Source organism: Hyperolius riggenbachi, chromosome 9 (genome assembly GCF_040937935.1).
Source record: "Hyperolius riggenbachi isolate aHypRig1 chromosome 9, aHypRig1.pri, whole genome shotgun sequence".
Lineage (NCBI taxonomy): Eukaryota > Metazoa > Chordata > Amphibia > Anura > Hyperoliidae > Hyperolius > Hyperolius riggenbachi.
In genome coordinates, this window is record NC_090654.1 from 158119645 (window position 1) to 158137141 (window position 17497).

The window sequence follows — 17497 nt, forward strand, 5'->3', positions numbered from 1 at the left end:
TCTTTCGCTCTGAGCATGACTGTACAACAACGTCGTGCGCATGTGCTGAGCACTCCCGGCCACTGGTACATGATCAAGGATGCACCTCACGGACCCGGAAGTAGATGCAGGTACTGTTTCAGGCGAACTGTTGGTCCCATCACTATTTACACTATTTACAAGCCCTTGCTTTTTGAGACCAGGGTCCCTAGGGAGTAAATGATCCCTGGTTATTGTGTATACCATATATACCTCAGCTATACCTCATATATACATCAGCTCTCCTGCGCATATGCTGATGAACACCCAACTTTGGGCCTAAAGAGTAGGCCAAAAGCTATGAAACGCCAATTTTCTTAAACCACAGATCATTAGAAATTGTATTGCCAACATTTATTTGAAGGCTTATTGTGGTGTATACTGATACAGTTAAACGAGAAGCCTGGGGAAGCCTGGTCTCTTAGCACATCAGGAAAATAACATTACCTGGTAATCAAGCTCCTGGTTTAAAAGTACTAAGGCCCCGTTCACACTGCACGCGTTTCCAGCCGCGTTTTGGAAACGCGTGCAGGTGGCCGACAAGCACGACATCAGACATTGCATGCAGTGCAATGTCTGATGTTCACACTGCATGCGGTCCGGACCTGTGCGGTCCGGGAACGCATGCTGCACGCATTTTTTGTAAAAACGCGTGGCTGTCCCATTCACTTTTCAGTGATGGGATCAGCCACGCAACGCATACGAACGCGGATGGCGTGCGTTCGTACGCGTTGCGGTCCGCATGCGTTGCGGTCCGCGATCTGCAGTCTGAACGGGGCCTAATACACTGTGATAAAATCAGGGCTGTGGAGTCTGTTCAAAAATCGTCCGATTCTGACTCCTCAGTATATGAACAATAAGGGAAAGAGGCACCCTGATTTGAATAAACGCTTTTAAAACCAGCTTAAAAACAAAAAAGAAAAATGAGGTATCTTACCTCAATGACGAAATCTCTGTAAACTTACAAAAGATTTTTATTTGAGCACAGGCAATGCGTTTCGCGGGTCTGAGCCCGCTTCCTCAGGCCAATACAGTGCCAAATGACAGAAATCATGTAGCATAGGGAGCCTCTCACACCTATTATTGACATACTGCACTATCGGGCTGCCTTTTTTGTCTCCTGTATTTTTTTCCATAGGGTGCCAAGACACCCCAACCACAATTTCTCAGTTTATGAAACCACTGACTCCAGGTATCCAAAATTGCTCCAACTCCTTAGTCTAATTTTTACAAAGGCTATGGATTTGGTTCCATAATCATCCAACTCCGACTCCTCAGTTTATTAAATCACCGACTCCGACTCCAGGTACCTAAAATTGCTATGACTAAACCTCGACTCTGTCTCCACAGCCCTGGATAAAATCCTTTAAATGTATGCTAAAAACGTAATAAAGCCTCATGTTTAATATTAGTTTGAATAATGGTCCTAAAAAAAAACTTATTTGTTACGTGAAGAATATATATACAGGTAGTCCCCGACTTACAAACGACCGGTCAATACGAATACGAACGGCATGGATTCTGTGTTTCCATGGGAACAAGTAAAAAAAATAATTTCAAATTGGACTTGTAGTTTTTGAGAATATCGATTTTAAAAAATTCAAAGGAAAAAATGGCTTTTAAACTTGTATAAGCAAGTACAGAAGGCAGAGGTGACACAAAGGGGGACACTGAAGGCACAGGTGTGCACAGAGGAGGTACAGGGGACAGAGATGGCACAATGTTCCAACTTAAAGAGAATCTGTATTGTTAAAATCGCACAAAAGTAAACATACCAGTGCGTTAGGGGACATCTCCTATTACTCTCTGTCACAATTTCGCAGCTCCTCGCCGCATTAAAAGTGGTTAAAAACAGTTTTAAAAAGTTTGTTTATAAACAAAAAAAATGGCCACCAAAACAGGAAGTAGGTTGATGTACAGTATGTCCACACATAGAAAATACATCCATACACAAGCAGGCTGTATACAGCCTTCCTTTTGTATCTCAAGAGATCATTATACACAGGCAGTGTGCATAGAGGGGCCAGGAAAGGGGAGATGCATCACAGAACCACAACACTGAAGAACTTGGCAGCCTTCCAGACACAGGCTGACAAGTCTGACAAGAGAGAGATAAGTTGATTTATTACAGAGACTGTGATAGTGGAAAGTGCTGCAGTAAGCCAGAACACATTAGAATAGCTTTTGGAACTTGTAGGATGATAAAAAACAGGATGTAATTTTTGTTACGGAGTCTCTTTAAGAACAGATTCAGGTTAAGGATGAACCTACAGTCCCTATTTCGTTCGTTAACCAGGGACTACCTGTATTTGTTGTTTGTGTATTTCCATGTGTACTTTTGCGCGAACACAGAGCATGAATGTATGTGTGTGCAGTATGTGTTTGGGGAAGTTTTTTTTTTTTATCAGGAATTTTACATTTTTTGTTTAGAAAGAAGGGCATTTTACTCTATTAACCATTCTGTTTTTGCTCAATCTGAATTGGGTTTGTGGATGATGGACAACAGATCTTAGGGGAATGAATATGTACAATGTAGTAGTAGTAGTACCATATAATCCTGATTAAATTATGAGGGGGTGTGGATAAGTTCCTAACGTTGCCCAGAATGAATCCAGAATTATGAAATGACTCATTTAACATATTTCCCCTAAGATTAATGATCTTGGTACAGCAATAGTTGCAGCTTAGGCTTCTTAACCACTCTGGCGTTCTGATAAGATCGCCAGGGAGGCTGCGGGAGGGTTTTTTTTTAATAAAAAAAAAACTATTTCATGCAGCCAACTGAAAGTTGGCTGCATGAAAGCCCACTAGAGGGCGCTCCGGAGGCGTTCTTCCGATCGCCTCCGGCGCCCAGAATAAACAAGGAAGGCCGCAATGAGCGGCCTTCCTTGTTTTGCTTAGATCGTCGCCATAGCGACGAGCGGAGTGACGTCAGCCGACGTCCTGACGTCAGCCGCCTCCGATCCAGCCCTTAGCGCTGGCCGGAACTTTTTGTTCCGGCTACGCTGGGCTCAGGCGGCTGGGGGGACCCTCTTTCGCCGCTGCTCGCGGCGGATCGCCGCAGAGCGGCGGCGATCAGGCAGCACACGCGGCTGGCAAAGTGCCGGCTGCGTGTGCTGCTCTTTATTTCATGCAAATCGGCCCAGCAGGGCCTGAGCGGCAGCCTCCGGCGGTGATGGACGAGCTGAGCTCGTCCATACCGCCAGGCTGGTTAAGAGGCTGACAGCAGGACCCTGGAGGACAAAGGCAGTCCCAGTGTAGGACCAGAGAGACTTCTAGAGGCTGGAAGAAGCCCCAGGTAAGTAAAGCTATACAGAATTAGATCACCTCGGATGTCCTTTAGGCCTGGTGCACACCAGAGTAGTTTTTCTGAGTGTTTTGAGTTTTTAAATCTGCTGCTAATGTTATCCTATGTGTCTGTGCACACTGGAGCAATGAGGTTTTGTAAAAAACCCCATAGCATTACATTGGGAAGAGCTTTTAGAGGTTTCAAAAGCTCTTCCCAATGTAATGCTATGGGGTTTTTTACAAAACCTCATTGCTCCAGTGTGCACAGACACATAGGATATGTGGTTTTTTTTTTTTTTTTTTTTTTTTTTTTTTTTTTTTAATTTCTAGCCAATTCGACCATATTTGCTAGAAATAGATTCCCCAACATGCTGTCCTATTTAATCATTAGTCTGATTTTCAGCTGAAATTGGCCTAATTTGTCCATCATACCAGATGGAAGATGTTGCACTGCATCCAACAGTGAAACGCAGCAGTTTAATAGATTTCAGAGTTAAATAGGAAATATATTAAAGATCTATAGCTTATGTACACACTATATACAGTATGACAGATTTCAATGTATCGGGTGACAATCGTGCAAAAAATGTAGCCACAGTAACAATGACGGCAAGTGATCAGTAGCGGGCATTTTGCCCGATCCATCTGGTGCATTGACTGTGGGGCAGATACTGCGCAGTTGGCCAGGTGTGTACAATGTTGTTTAAACTACATTGTTTTACAGCATGCATTTACGTAGTGTGAAATGTCGCTTCTGCTTGTTTGCACAGTATTTAACCTCCTTAGCGGTAACCCCGAGCTGAGCTCTGGGTAAGCTGCCGCGGAGGATATCTCAGCCCCTGGTGGGGCGATTTCTGTTCTGCAAAGTGCTGTACGCGCAGCTAGCACTTTGCTAGCTGCGTGTCCAGCTCGATCGCCGCTGGATCGGATGGGTCTGACGTCAATGACGTCATTCCGATCGTAGCCATGGCGACAGGAGAAGCCAAACAGGAGATCGCGTTCTATACGCAATCTCCTCTTTACTTTTGTTGCTGGCGGTGGTCGGACTAGAGGGACACATGCGCCCTCTAGTGGTGTTTTATGCAGCTACCACTCAGGTAGCTACATGAAACAAAAAACATTTTTTCAAAAAAAGTGCAATGCTACCTCCTTGGCGGAAAAATTGAACCGCCAAGGAGGTTAAATGACTTAGTAGTTTGAAAAATTGGTGTATGGACAATGTCATTTGAAAGACTTGTCATTTCTCTTTGTCTGAGATAAAGTTGTTTGTGTGACGTTGCTCGTTTCTTTGCACTGACTTTTGTATAGCGTGTGTGCAGTGATGTGCAATGTGTGGAAGGATTTGTTCAGATAGATTCCTCTCTAATCAGATTATGATCTGAAAGGGATCTACGGTGCCTTGCAAAAGTATTCAACCTCCTTGGCATTCTTCATGTTTTGTTGCCTCACAACCTACGAATACAAAGACGAATTAAAATTTATTTGACAGAACATGCCTACAACTTTGAAGATGTAGTATGTGGTTTATTATAAAGTAAACAACAAATTGGACAGAATAACTGTAAACTTGAGTGTGCACCACAGTGAGTGGCATAGTAAATAGCAGTCTCTCCTTACAGCGCTGAGTCCCCGGTTCAAATCCCAGCCAGGGAACTATCTGCACAGAGTTTGTATGTTCTACGGTGTCTGCGTGAGTTTCCTCCCACATCCTAAAACATACAGATAAGTTAATTGGCTTCCCGCTAAATTGGCCCTAGACTACGATACGTACACTACACAATACATAGATAAACATATTACTAATGTAAAGATTAAATTGTGAGCCCCTCTGAGGGACCGTTAAGTGACAAGACAATATACTTTGTACAGCCCTGTGTAAGATGTTGACGCTGTATAAATACTAGATAACAACTATTTACCACTCTGAAGTCAGTACTTTGTGGAGCAACGTTATGTGCCAGTTACAGTTGCAAGTCGCTTTGGATAAGTCTTTATGAGCTTACTAACCAGAGAGCACTTTCATCGATACATTGAGGGATTGTGTGACTTATTGTGGTCTAATGGACAGACACTTCAATCTCTGGTGTGGAGCTCTGCTGCTCTACACCTCTCTGTGTTGCCTCTCTGATTAATGCCCTCCTTGCCCTATCTGTGAGTTTTGGTGGGCGTCTCTCTCAGCAGGTTTGTTGTGGTACCATGTGCTTTCCATTTGAAGATGAGGGATTTGATGGTGTGCTCTGGGGGGGGGGGGGGGGGGAGGATATTTAAAGCTTTGGATATTTTATACTCAACCCCTGCTTGCAGCTAACAACTTTGTCCCTGACTTGCTTGGGGAGCTTTTTGGTCTTCATGGTGTGATGCTTTTTACTGAGTGGTGTTGAAGTCTCTGCAGCTTTTTGTGAAAAGGTGGTTATACTGGCAGATCATTTTTGGGCTGTGGAGTCGGTACAAAAATCATCCCACTCCAACGCCGACTCCTTAGTTTGTGAAACCTCTGACTCTGACTCCGACTCCAGGTATCCAAAATGGCTCCTACTCCAGGTATCCAAATGGCTTCTACTCAGTTTTATACTTACTAAGGCTGTGTATTTGGTACAAAAATTATCCAACTCCGACTCCCGGTTCGACTCCTCAGTTTATGAAACCTCCGACTCCAGGTACCCAAAATTATTCCGACTCCAACTCTTACTCCACAGCCCTTGATCATTTGATACTTAGATTGCTCACAGGTGGACTTTATTTCACTAATTACCGGTATGTGACTTTTGAAGGTAATTGGTTCCACCAGGACTTTTAGGGGTTTATGGCAAAGGAGGTGAATACAAATGCAATGACAATTTTCAGTTTGTTTTTATATACAGTATATTTTTTGCATTTTACTTCGCTAACTTAGGCTCTTCTGTGCAGATCCATCACATAAAATCTAAAACCTTAAAATTACAATTTGGAATGTAGCGAAATAGGTACAAGGCCAAGTTTGCGTTTGCAAAGTTGCTGTCTGACAAATAATGGCCTTTTCCAACTACCAAGCAATCAATAACTCCCTCTGTGCATAAAACTCTCAGTAACAAACATTCTATACAGATTACCTGGCAGAACTGAAGATGTCACTACCAGTGATGCATTTTAGAATGAAATTTCAGGGAGAGGAAAGATTTTACAATGGGCAAACACTGGCTAAATCTATAAATACATTTTGTAAGAAAAAAAAAATACAAAAAATAAGCCATTGTATTCATGTTATTTTTACTACAGTTCCTCAGTAAAGGCTGGTCTGATTTTTCAAAAATTTACCAGTTGTTTGGACGTCAAATCGGGCGTGTACAAACGGTCTTTCGGCTGATAAGGCTGGTTTTCAGGGATCCGCTGATGTATATGTGCCTTAAGGCCCATACACACGTCGGATTTGCACGAACGACGGGTCGTTTGAACGTTCCGTCGTTCGCACGTTTCCGCATGAAATCCGGCGTGTGTACAGACTATCGTTCGGGAGATAAGACTGGTTACCAGCGATCCGCCCGGCGGATCGTTGGTAACCAGTCTTATCTCCCGAACGATAGTCTGTACACACGCCGGATTTCATGCGGAAACGTGCGAACGACGGAACGTTCAAACGACCCGTCGTTCGCGCAAATCCGACGTGTGTATGGGCCTTAACGAATACTGTTTGTTTCATCTGATTTGCAAATCAATTACTTGCCATGGCTGTGTAATATTTTAAAACCATTATCAGTCATAATCCAAGGCTTTGAGTAAGGCAGGAAGTGGGGTGGATATGGCTGAATGGTTTCCTCTGGCTGCTTCACAAAAGCATTCACATGGCATCATTGTTGATTTCCTTATCAAGTGTAGCTAGCTGATGGGATTAAGTGCAGGTCTTCAAAGCTATTGTTGATCAGGTGGCCAGAGAAAGCTTGTGACACCTGGTAACAGGCACAGATGGAGAGATGAGGCCATAAGAAGAATTTGCTCTTGATATTGCTGTGATTAATCTAGTGTGAACATGCTATTACACATCATCCCCATTCATCTTTGTCTGTTTTTCTGATGATAGTGAGCTGTATTTACAGTATTCTTCACTTAAGGCCCATACACACGTCAGATTTTTGCGAAAGACCCGTCGTTTGAACGTTCCGTCGTTCAGTCGTTCGCACGTCAAATCCGACGTGTGTACAGACTATCGTTCAGGTGATAAGACTGGTTTCCAGCGATCCGCCGGGCGGATCGCTGGAAACCAGTCTTATCACGCGAACGATAGTCCGTACACACGTCGAATTCCGCGTGCGAACGACTGAACGACAGGACGTTCAAACGACCCGTCGTTCAGAAAAATCCGACGTGTGTATGGGCCTTTAGGGTCACTTTTGTTGCCAGTGCTTTATACATTAATGGCTGTGTGTTGGTTTGGTTGAAAAAAGGTATCCGTCCATGAAGTCCAATCAGAATAATAATATAAATAAGTAAACATAAGGTACCTTTCTGTCCTGCATCTTCACTTATTCCAGTTGATCCAGTGATGGCACAACAAATTTACACTGTTATTATGCTGTTCACTCACTACTTTGCATGCAATCAAAGTGTCATATATTCAGTGTTGTCCCATGGAAAGCTATAATAAAATATTTACAAATAAATGTAATATGTGCATTCACTTTTATGAGGTGCTGAATAGGGTACTGGTTAGGGCAGGCCTGGGCAAACTTGGCCCTCCAGCTGTTAAGGAACTACAAGTCCCACAATGCATTGCAGGAGTCTAACATCCACAGTCATGACTCATAAGGGCAAATGCATTGTGGGACTTGTAGTTCCGTAACAGCTGGAGGGCTAAGTTTGCCCATGCCTGGGTTAGGGCCTCTGACACAGTGGACCTGGGTTTGAATCTCAGCTCTACCTGATCAGTAAGCCTGCACCTATTCAGTGAGTAGACTTTGGGCAAGACTCCCTAACACTGCTACTGCCTTTATGGCGCGCCGTAGCGGCTGCAGCTCTGGCGCTTTGAGTCTGCCAGAAGAAAAGCGGAATATAAATGCTCCATGTCTTGTCTGTGAAATAAATTGTACTGAAGCTTGCTGCTGTAAGTGGAAAAATCGATTCTCTCAAGAAACCCATGTAAGTATGTAATGCTATCCATCATTTTCTGTTCCCAAAATTAAAACTTTCCATATTAACCTCTTCTGGACCGACATAGTTGGAATCTGCATCCTGCTTGTGCCTGTGCGGCTCTGACGGGACGTAGATTCCAAGTATTCACCACTGCAAACTCACGCAGTCCTTGACGTTTGCCACCATGCGGTCACTGCACCCGCTTGCTCTGCTGTCTCCGTGACCGCAAAGCATTCGCATCTCGGTCAGGAGCCAACCTCGTGATACCTGTGAGCCAATCACAGTAATCACAAGGCACAATAGGGAAAGGACAGAACTGGTTCTTTACAGGCAGCTGCTGGAGAGATACACACAGATCGCACTTCTCCTGCGTAGCTGGCCGTGACTGGCGTCAGTGACAGGACCTGGTTCCCGAAGCTGCGGGCAGCGGAGGACTGGCGGCGTGGGAGCGGATGGGGTTGGAGAAAGCCCCAGGTATATATAAAATCTTTTTCATTTTAGAACTCTGAGTTCCTTTAAGCACTGTATTACGATTGCTCTAGAATCACGGTAAAATGCTTCATGCACCATGTTTTGCAATTGCCACTAATCGCAAATTGCCTGCGATCCGCGGCAGTCACGAATGAGTGTGGATGCTCGTCCCTCGCCATCTCCCGAGGTGGCTCCTTTCTCCTGCAATTCAGCCCAAAAGACTGGCCGAGTTGCGGTTCATCACACATGCGCGCCCTGGCCAGGTGCGCTCTCCTGTTGCGCTTCCTTGGCTGGGAGCGTTATGCACTCTCTGGCTAGTAATACCTCCCCCTCCTCCTGCCCAGACTGAGATCCCATGAGCCCTTGCTACTGTCTGAAAGTGCCTTGGTTCTCTGAAAACCTGTGGGCGTGGCTTGTTTAGTTTATATGGAATTAGAGTATTAAAACAAAAACAAAAAAGTATTTGGCTTGAGGAATGCCCTATAAACAATAGGAAAGGAACACAATTATGCAGCACGGTGGCATGGTGGTTAGTGCTCTCGCCTTGCAACGCTGGGTTCCTGGTTCGAATTCCAGCCAGGTCAACATCTGCAAGGAGTTTGTATGTTCTCCCCGTGTCTGCGTGGGTTTCCTCCGGGCACTCTGGTTTCCTCCCACATTCCCAAAAAACATACAGATAAATTAATTGGCTTCCCCCCCAAAAAATGGCCCTAGACTGATACATGCATGCACTACATGATACATGCATAGACAAATGACTATGGTAGGGATTAGATTGTGAGCCCCTCTGAGGGACAGTTAGTGACAAGACAATATACTCTGTACAGCGCTGCGTAATATGTCGGCGCTATATAAATACTGAAATAAATAAATAAAAATGAGTAATAGTTCATCTCGGATCCACTTTAAGGAAGCCCCAGGTAAGTATGAAACCTGAAACGCTTCTCGTCTCGGTTCCCTACTACTAGCTTGAAATTGGTTGCATTTATGCAAACCTCCTGCTACTGAAAATTGTAGACTTAATCAATCTTTATAATGGCTAATGTTGGCAAATATTTATTAATAGTGTTTAGAGGGTCAGCACGTCTGTGGACGTTGACTCTGTGGTCATGTGTTGCGATATACCTTGCAGCTACTGATTTCCCCAGTGTGAATGAGCCCTTAGTGCACCTCTGTTGCTGTGTAGAGTGCATGTGGAAACTGTAATAACACAATTAGAATGCAAATTAATTACTTAAAAAAATGCCTTCTGAGAAGAAGCTCTAATTATCCATCTGCAAGGCTCATCTTGTTATGGTGTATTATGGCTTTAGAGGTAGATCAAGGTCTTTTCAAAAGACCAGATCTCTAGGTTGGAGATGAGAGGATGACTGCACTATGTTGTATCTGTTGGTACACTGTCTAGAAATTGTGCCTTTTGTGAAGGTTTGATGCAGCTTTCTTTTAGTCATGGATTAATAGCGAGCGATGGATCTCTTTGCCTGTAAGTTATGTTTTTTTTATTTGATAATTGTTTACTTATAATCTGTGTTATTATGCTTTTTATGTCTGAATTGGTGAACTCATTATTTCAGCTGCCTGTTTCTAGTTTTCATAATTTTTTTGAATTCTGGAAACTGTATCTAGGGTTCCTGTTTGGATTCATGGAGGGATATGCTCAGAGTTATATAAAATTAGATTAAAAACAACTAAACGTATAAAAAGGAAGTGGCTTACCTCGATAAAGACAACTTAATTTAGAAATTAAATTTATCAGGCACTGACTAACCCGTTTTGTGGGTCTGGGCCCACTTCCTCTGGCCCAATAAAATGTGCCTAATATAAAACACAAAAAACATCTTGATATATACATACTGTTGATATACTGTCCCAAGTATGCGTGGCAATATAAAGTGTGTGTGTGTGTGTGTGTGTGTGTGTGTGTGTGTGTGTGTGTGTGTGTGTGTGTGTGTGTGTGTGTGTGTGTGTGTGTGTGTGTGCGCGCGTGCTTCCGGTTCTTGCCTCGTTTTACATACTAGTGAGTATGAACAATTTGCATGTTATTGCTTATTAGATATTTGTGTAAATTCTCTTACACTGAGGATGAGAAAAGTGTGGTTAAGATTGTCAATACAGAAACACTTGCAGCGTGGTTAAACAACCTAAGCTGCATTACATTACTGTGCTGCACCATCATTCACCATAAGCTGTAATAGAAATCCATAACTAGGCAAGGTAGTTAAAGGACAACTAAAGCAACAGGGATATGGAGGTTGCCATATTTCCTTTTAAGCAATACCAGTGGCCTGGCATCCTGCTGACCCTCAGCCTCTAATACTTTTTGCTATAGACCCTGAACAGGTCAGGTGTTTCTGAAATTGTCTGATCTGACAAGATTAGCCGCATGTTTGTTATTTAGACACTGCTGCAGCCAAATAGATCAGCAGGGCTATCAGGCAACTGGTATTGTTTAAAACTAAATAAATATGATAGCCTCCATATTATTCGCACTACAGTTGTCCTTTAAAAAGCGTGAAGGTTTGTTGATACACCAGCACTTTGAAAGAGACCACACTTTCATTTAAAAACTGATATAATATTTATAGCTGTTGTACAAATTATTTTGTAATTATAATGTACTCTATTTTTTATGTTAAGTTTGCAGCCTGCTATGGCTTTTGACACAGAAAAAAATCACTATATGATACAGTAATGAGACCAATTAACCAGTTCCTGAGAGTTTTGACATTTATGCTGTTGCTATTGATACAGTAACAACATTTTAAAGGAATATTATCGATACCCAAGTGTTCTAAAATGACAGTGTGCAAATAATGTCTAAGTAGCTGTGTAAACATTTTCCTACTTTTCCTGTTAAATATCAGAGGCAAAAACTGTAATTTATTGAGGGTAGGATTTAGCTATATTGGGACAAATCAATTGCAGAAGGGGTGTCTGCTTCAATGCACAGCCAGAGTTGCATATCAGACTACAGAAAGAAAATATCAAACTCTGAAAGCAAAAACAGTATGCAAAGCTGTGACAATTAGTTACATTTCCTCTGCTATCTTCAGACACTTCAGTCAGAAACACAGGACCTGCAGCTGTTGGGAGCTCTCTCTCTCTGTCACACACAGAGCTACACATAGAGTTAACTGATCAAGTGTGAGGGGAATTTCCCCTCTCCTCATGGCTCAGTCAGCCGTCAGTTTTGGCGTCAGTAAAGATTGAAAGTATTTTGCTAACAGTAAACAAAGAAGTTGCTACTAAAATGTATACACCAGTACTTAGCAGCACTTCCCAAAAAATTCCTGTGTCAATTGAAAAAAATATGTGAATCGATAGTATTCCTTTAAGTACACGACACTGACTTTTTCTGTATTTTTACAGATGCTCAAAATGTAAGCCCACCTAAAAAACCCCCCCAAAAAAACCTTCACATTACAGTATATTAGAGTGGTGTTATTTCTTCTGGCCATTAGGGGGAGCCAGCAGAATGTAAAAGAAAGCAGCCTGAAAAGCAAACAAACACAGAACATTTATATCACGCTTTTCTCCTGGCGGACTCAAAGCGCCAGAGCTGCAGCCACTAGGACGCGCTCTATAGGCAGTAGCAGTGTTAGGGAGTCTTGCCCAAGGTCTCCTACTGAATAGGCACTGGCTTACTGAACAGGAGGAGCCGAGATTCGAACCCTGGTCTCCCGTGTCAGAGGCAGAGCCCTTAACCAGTACACTATCTAGCCACTTCGTACACTATCCAGCCACTTCAAAGCGAATGTGTAAAAAGGGTGTCTGGGTAATTTGGGTGGCACTGGGGATAGCCGCTAGTAGAATGAGGGTAAATTACCCATATTCTACTATTGGGCAATGAATATTACGATAGAAGATATATTTTTACTAATATTCTACTATAGCTAAACCTATTCCCATTTGAACACTCCCTGAATCGTTTCCTAATCCCATTCCCCCCACCCTGTTGCAATATTTGCTCATTGTTTACTGCTAAAACTCTACTCTGTCAATATTCGCGCCACCTAAAAACAATAATAATCAAGAGCCGCTGAAGCTGCAATTAACATTGTGGTCTAAATTCCCAGCAGCCCCCCTTCAAGTTGTAGCAACTTGTAGGGAAAAGTAATTTGGTGTCTAGCGATTGCCGGAACCCCGAATGGCTCTTGCACATGTGTGTGTGTGTGTGTCAGGAACCGGCCCGCGGCACACCTGCGTATACGGTTCCCGACTGCTGGTTTGACCAGATCAAGCGGGGAACAGCCTTATTCAAGCTACAGACAAGGCTGGGACCCCTCAAACGCTCCTTACTGCCACCACTAGCTGTTGCTAGAAACGTCCACTCTGCGGTCGAGTGCTCATGCAATCCACATTTTCGTATTCGGGTCAGCTTTGCACATAGGCCGAATACGGGAAACACACACACACACACACACACACACACACACACACACACACACCACACAACACACACCACACAACACACACCACACACCACACAAAACACACCACACAACACACAACACACACACACACACACACACACACACACACACTTGCAATCTTACACTCTAGTGAAGCAAAACCACTAACAGTCGTTCCGAACGAGACTGTTAGCCACTCTGCTGTCGAGCTACTCGCACTGGCGTTTTCGTACGTTGGGTCAGCTGCGCGCTTTAGGCCAACGTATGACAAACGCCCCACACACAATGCAATTACAATCTTATATGGTAGTGTCGCTCAATCATACAATCAGGCATGAACTCAGTTACACTTCAGTCTCTTCTAGGCTATGAGTGTTAGTTTAGTACAGCAGAAGTCAAACTTATTAAATAAGAATTTAATATTCCAGGAAAACAAGTAGAACAATGCAGAAAATAATTGTTGCGTAAAATAAACGGCGGGAAAAAAGAACGTTACCAGCGTAGGTTAGAACGTCGTTTGACGGAAGGACACCTTTTTTTTCGACCAGGAGTCGAGATCATCCCTAGCTATGCGCTACCTCCAGGAGAAGATCCCTGTGACTGTCCTGGACCAACTTAAATAGTCCGAAGTGTCCCCTGGGGCATTTAATGTCCAGCCCCCAGGAACTAATGCAATCTCCTAGATTGTGACATCACAGAACGCTTGTCATATGCGAATTTCAAGGCTTTTCCTGTCACACCTAGCAGACTTCAAAGCAATCCTGTGTTTGGTCAAAATCCAATTCCCACAGGCAGACATCTACAGTTTGACAGGTCTAATCCATACATCAAAAGGCTTCTCTACTCCAGGTGAAAACTTAATTAAGGCTTCCTCAACAGTCCAGACAAAAGGGGATCATTACCTAATTACCTGTATCCTTGATGGCCAGAGGAACTGTATGCTAATGTCCAAGCTCCCTGCTTCCAGAGGAATTTAATGCGAACATAGGTCTATTGACACATTAGCAAATCCATTCAGAAGTTCCTGCTTTCCTGTTCACAAATGTACTATATACAATTAGTAGCTTCCCCCAAAGCCAGACTTGCTTGTAGTAGGCATACACATCTGAATTACACAGCAGACAGGAAAATGAAAAAATATGGCTTCGGTGCGATACCATACGGCGGCTATATTCTGCATATTACCGTTCATATCATCCTCACCCCAATATATCCTCACAGTGTGCACTATAGCATTAGTGCTTTAGCGTGCCCAGCTTCCTCGCTCGGCAGAAACCACCTGCTTCGCTAGCTAAACTCTGTTAATCCAATGTCAGATCCAAATGTAAAGGCTGGATTCACAGTGGTCTGTTGCATAACGCATACGTTAAAAATGTATGTGAACTGCAATGGAGACTGGACATAGACTTAAATGCAAAGCCTGCATGCAGCAAGTTGGAATAACGCAATTCATTACAACGCAGTACTGTGAACAGTCTCATAGAATTATATGGGCAGTGAGTTGACATGCAAATTTTTCAGCAAAGCAACTGAGCACTGTGAACCAGGCCCTAATACTTAAGGAAAATAATGCATTCTATTTTAAATGATTGGTTTGCACTCAAGTAAGAGATCATCTGAGTTGTTAATTTTGCAACACTCAATAGAAGAACAATTCTTTTGTGTGTATTTCTCTCCTCCTTTCATGAGCACCTTTGTATACCTAGACGTCTGCAAACGAGCAATTGGCTTCTCTGAACCAGAGCTGCGGGTGCTGCTTCCATGCAGTCATTTCTCCCCACTCTCTTCCAGATTTCAGTCTCAATCCTGGAGCCACACTGTCTGGTTCACACCTCTCACTTACAGGTGGGTAATCCTAGCACCACATGTATGCTTTTCCTTACTCTGGCAATTTACCTGTACCTGTATGTTCTATAGTATTATTCTGTACATAATCTTTGTGTAAAGTTTTCTGTTTTAAAGTTAAACCCAAAGATTGTCCAGGTAAAGTCATCCAAGGTTTCTCTTAGGTTAGGGTAAGGGATGACCAGAAAGTGCACTGCATAATAAGAGTGCCCATATACATAACATGATTTTATTCCTGTTCTTATAAGGTTGAAGTGTCTTCGTTCAGTTTTTCCTTTCCTTAATAGCTTAGATAAAGAAGAATGCACAAAAAATATCAAATTGCGAAAAACAATCCAAAATCATTTAAAAACGTATTCCTCTGTAAAAAAAAATACCCTCCAAATCTAGTAGAAGATGTTATGAAAAGAACAACGAACCTAAGGCAAAAACAATGTCTTGAACCAAAAAATAAGGATAAAATCATAAATGATGTAGAACAATCAAATGTGAATCTAGTATCATATTTTTCGGAATATAAAACACACTTTTTCTCCTCCAAAGATGAACAGAATAAGTCACTACGTCTTATATTCCAAATACTGGTAACCCCAACTTACAAACACCTGCCCATACGAGCTGCCGATCCGCAGCAATGTCGGGGGCTCCCTGTATTGCCCCCCTCCGCTCCTTGTCAATAGATGAGAGGAGTAGCAGCACATTTCACCTAATACATCGGAGCCAGGGACCTCTCCTCTACATCCCTGCTCCCTTAGTGCTGGCTTCTGCTGATGACGCAAGAGATCTCTGGGGAGTGGAGGACGACACGTGGGAGCGGAGGAGGACAAAGGGAGACAGAGGACACAAGGGGGCAGAAGAGGAGACATTGGGACAAAGGAGGAGACATTGGGGGGGACACAAGAGGTACAAGGGGTACACAATAATTGGGGGAGAACATCTACAAGACACTCCTGGACCAAAGACACACCAGGTTTAGTATATTTTTTTCCTCTGGTTTTTGCCCTCTTAACCTAGATGCGTCTTATATTCTAAAAAAAATGCAGTAATAAATTATTTAGCTCAGCACAGAGAATGTAAACCTATGGTTCAGAGACACTGGGGAATTCTTCTAAATGATCCACTCTTAAAAAAATATTCCTCCACCAAAACCATGAATGATATACAGGAGTATAACTATTAGACTAGGATTGTAGTAAGCTACAGCTGCCAAACAAACATGCCTTAGGCGCCAATTTACCAAGCATTACCACATTCGGTAATGCTGAAAACAGCTGATTTTACCGTTCCATTACGACAGTTCTTTTTTCTCTGCATCAGTGCAAGACTCACAGAACTCACAGAACCAGAGCAGCAAGCTGAACAAAACAAGGTTCCTCTGCCACCGTTCGGCAGTTTAACCTCTCAAGTTCCTGTTTCAAAATGCGGTGGAGTTTGTGGGGGAAATCACCTAAGCAGGGCATGTGTAAAGTCTCTTGGACATTATCTAAGCTGTGGCAAATAAATAAAATGTTAAGAAAGACTAATAGAGACTAGATTCAGAGCAAGCAGAGCCAGTATAACATGTACATCTAAAGGGATGTTAGGGATGCCTCTTACTATTGTAATGTTGTCTGTGCACGGAACAGCATGTAACAACACAGATACCGACAACTGGGCTTCTGAAAATTACCGAACTTCTACTTCATCTGTGAAAATACTGGTAAATTAACACACAAAAGTCTAAAATACCGAATGCGGTATTTTTCCAACTATTTTTTTCTTATCGAACAGCCTTTGGAAAATTGACGCCGTAGTTGCAGAAACATCTGCAATGGAACTACTAACGTTATCTTCTCAAGCAATAACAAGACATGAAACATTCATCAACACCTGAAAAGTAAAAGCACCTATGTCATATATCCTCTACAGCAGCGTTTTTCAACCAGTGTGCCCCCCCCTCCCGCACGTCCCCGCGGCCGCCGCTGCTATTACCTTAGCGGCCGCTCTCCCCTCTCCAGCGTATGTGTTTATTTAAGGCAAGCAGCGTATCTCCCGGCTGCTCTGTGATGCGCAGAAATCAGGGCTTGGTTACCATAGTAGCGGCAATACATATCGCCGCTACAGGAAGCCGCTGCCCTGCTTCCTGTCGCATCACAGAGCAGCCGGGAGATACGCTGCTTGCCTTAAATAAACACATGCGCTGGAGAGGGGAGAGCGGCAGCTGTTAAGGTAATAACAGGGACGGGCGGGGGGCACCACCTACCCATACTGGGGCACTATATTAGCTATATTGGGGCACTATACTGGCTATACTGGGGCACTATTCTGGCTATGCTGGGGGCACTATACTGGCTATACTGGGGGCACTATACTGGCTATAC

General features: G+C 43.2%; 2 protein-coding genes across 4 annotated transcripts in view; both read left to right on the forward strand.

The window, feature by feature from the left end:
• BOD1 (biorientation of chromosomes in cell division 1) overlaps positions 1-17497 on the forward strand; it is a 76778-nt gene that overhangs the window by 16601 nt on the left and 42680 nt on the right. The window contains exon 2 of one of the 3 annotated variants that reach the window (XM_068253620.1): positions 15084-15137. The exons of the other annotated variants lie outside the window; for them this stretch is intronic. The gene's annotated coding sequence lies outside the window, so the exon portion shown is untranslated. The remainder of the gene's footprint in view (positions 1-15083; positions 15138-17497) is intronic. 3 annotated transcript variants of the gene reach the window in all.
• PTPDC1 (protein tyrosine phosphatase domain containing 1) overlaps positions 1-17497 on the forward strand; it is a 310105-nt gene that overhangs the window by 16591 nt on the left and 276017 nt on the right. The gene's annotated exons all lie outside the window — the stretch shown is intronic.